Raw genomic sequence first — 3,122 nt, forward strand, 5'->3', positions numbered from 1 at the left:
CCCTGCGTCGGTGGAACATCATCATCGTCACCACGTCGTCGTGCTGACGAAACTCTCCCTCAACACTCGGCTGGATCGGAGTTCGAGGGACATCATCGAGCTGAACGTGTGCTGAACTCGGAGGTGCCGTGCGTTCGGTACTTGATCGGTCGGATCGTGAAGACGTACGACTACATCAACCGCGTTTTTATAACGCTTCCGCTGTCGGTCTACGAGGGTACGTGGACAACACTCTCCCCTCTCGTTGCTATGCATCCGAGCCAGGTTTTATGCGTTGATTCTATGCACGAGTAGAACGCAAGTGAGTTGTGGGCGATATAAGTCATACTGCTTACCAGCATGTCATACTTTGGTTCAGCGGTATTGTGAGATGAAGCGGCCCGGACCGACATTACGCGTACGCTTACGCGAGACTGGTTTCACCGTTCGGAGCACTCGTTGCTTAAAACAGCACCAACTTGACAAACTATCGTTGTGGTTTTGATGCGTAGGTAAGAACGGTTCTTGCTAAGCCCATAGCAGCCACGTAAAACATGCAACAACAAAGTAGAGGACGTCTAACTTGTTTTTGCAGGGCATGTTGTGATGTGATATGGTCAAGACATGATGCTATATTTTATTGTATGAGATGATCATGTTTTGTAACCGAGTTATCAGCAACTGGCAGGAGCCATATGGTTGTCGCTTTATTGTATGAGATGAAATCACCATGTAATAGTTTTACTTTATCACTAAGCGGTAGCGATAGTCGTAAAAGCAATTAGTTGGCGAGACGACAACGATACTACGATGGAGATCAAGGTGTCGCGCCGGTGACGATGGTGATCATGACGGTGCTTCGGAGATGGAGATCACGAGCACGGTGCTTCGGAGATGGAGATCACAAGCACAAGATGATGATGGCCATATCATATCACTTATATTGATTGCATGTGATGTTAATCCTTTATGCATCTTATCTTGCTTTGTTTGACGGTAGCATTATAAGATGATCTCTCACTAAAATTTCAAGATAAAAGTGTTCTCCCTGAGTATGCACCGTTGCGAAAGTTCTTCGTGCTGAGACACCACGTGATGATCGGGTGTGATAGGCTCTACGTTCAAATACAACGGGTGCAAAACAGTTGCACACGCGGAATACTTAGGTTAAACTTGACGGGCCTAGCATATCCAGATATGGCCTCGGAACACAGTGACCGAAAGGTCGAGCGTGAATCATATAGTAGATATGATCAACATGGTGATGTTCACCATTGAAACTACTCCATCTCACGTGATGAACGGACATGGTTTAGTTGATATGGATCACGTGATCACTTAGAGGATTAGAGGGATGTCTATCTAAGTGGGAGTTCTTAAGTAATATGATTAATTGAACTTAAATTTATCATGAACTTAGTCCTGATAGTATTTTGCAAATTATGTTATAGATCAATAGCTCGCGTTGTTGCTTCCCTGTGTTTATTTTTGATATGTTCCTAGAGAAAAAATTATGTTGAAAGATGTTAGTAGAAAAGATGCGGATTGGATCCGTGATCTAAGGATTATCCTCATTGCTGCACTGAAAAATTATGTCCTTGATGCACAGCTAGGTGACAGACCTATTGCAGGAGCAGATGCAGACGTTATGAACGTTTGGCTAGCTCAATATGATGACTACTTGATAGTTTAGTGCACCATGCTTAACAGCTTAGAATCGGGACTTCAAAGACGTTTTGAACGTCATGGACCATATGAGATGTTCCAGGAGTTGAAGTTAATATTTCAAGCAAATACCCGAGTTGAGAGATATAAAGTCTCCAACAAGTTCTATAGCTAAAAGATGGAGGAGAATCGCTCAACTAGTGAGCATGTGCTCAGATTGTCTGGGTACTACAATCGCTTGAATCAAGTGGGAGTTAATCTTCTAGATAAAATAGTGATTGACAGAATTCTCTAGTCACCATCACCAAGTTAGTAGAACTTCGTGATGAACTATAGTATGCAAGGGATGATGAAAGTAATTCCCGAGCTCTTCGTGATGCTGAAATCGACGAAGGTAGAAATCAAGAAAAACATCAAGTGTTGATGGTTGACGAGACCACTAGTTTCAAGAAAAGGGCAAAGGGAAGAAGGGGAACTTCAAGAAGAACGGCAAGCAAGTTGTTGCTCAAGTGAAGAAGCCTAAGTCTGGTCCTAAGCCTGAGACTAAGTGCTTCTACTGCAAAGGGACTGGTCACTGGAAGTGGAACTACCCCAACTATTTGGTGGATAAGAAGGATGGCAAAGTGAACAAAGGTATATTGGATATACATGTTATTGATGTGTACTTTACTAGTGTTTATAGCAACCCCTCGGTATTTGATACTGGTTCAGTTGCTAAGAGTAGTAACTCGAAACAGGAGTTTCAGAATAAACAGAGACTAGTAAAAGGCGAGGTGACGATGTGTGTTAGAAGTAGTTCAAAGATTGATATGATCATCATCGCACACTCCCTATACTTTCGGGATTAGTGTTGAAACCAAATAAGTGTTATTTGGTGTTTGCGTTGAGCATGAATATGATTTGATCATGTTTTTTGCAATACGGTTATTCATTTAAGTTAGAGAACAATTGTTGTTCTGTTTACATGAATCAAAACCTTCTATGGTCATACACACCAACGAAAATGGTTTGTTGGATCTCGATCGTAGTGATACACATATTCATAATAATGAATCCAAAAGATGCAAAGTTAATAATGATAGTGCAACTTATTTGTGGCACTGCCGTTTAGGTCATATTGGTGTAAAGCGCATGAAGAAACTCCATACTGATGGGATTTTTGGAATCACTTGATTATGAATCACTTGATGCTTGCGAACCGTGCCTCATGGGCAAGATGACTAAAACGCCGTTCTCCGGAACTATGGAGAGAGCAACAGATTTGTTGGAAATCATACAGATGTATGTGGTCTGATGAATATTGAGGCTCGTAGCAGGTATCATTATTTTCTGACCTTCACAGATGATTTGAGCAGATATGGGTATATCTACTTAATGAAACAGAAGTTTGAAACATTTGAAAAGTTCATATAATTTCAGAGTGAAGCGAAAATCATCGTAACAAGAAAATAAAGTTTCTACGATTTGATCGTGGAGAA

The sequence above is a fragment of the Triticum aestivum genome, chromosome 2D (genome assembly GCF_018294505.1).
Source record: "Triticum aestivum cultivar Chinese Spring chromosome 2D, IWGSC CS RefSeq v2.1, whole genome shotgun sequence".
Lineage (NCBI taxonomy): Eukaryota > Viridiplantae > Streptophyta > Magnoliopsida > Poales > Poaceae > Triticum > Triticum aestivum.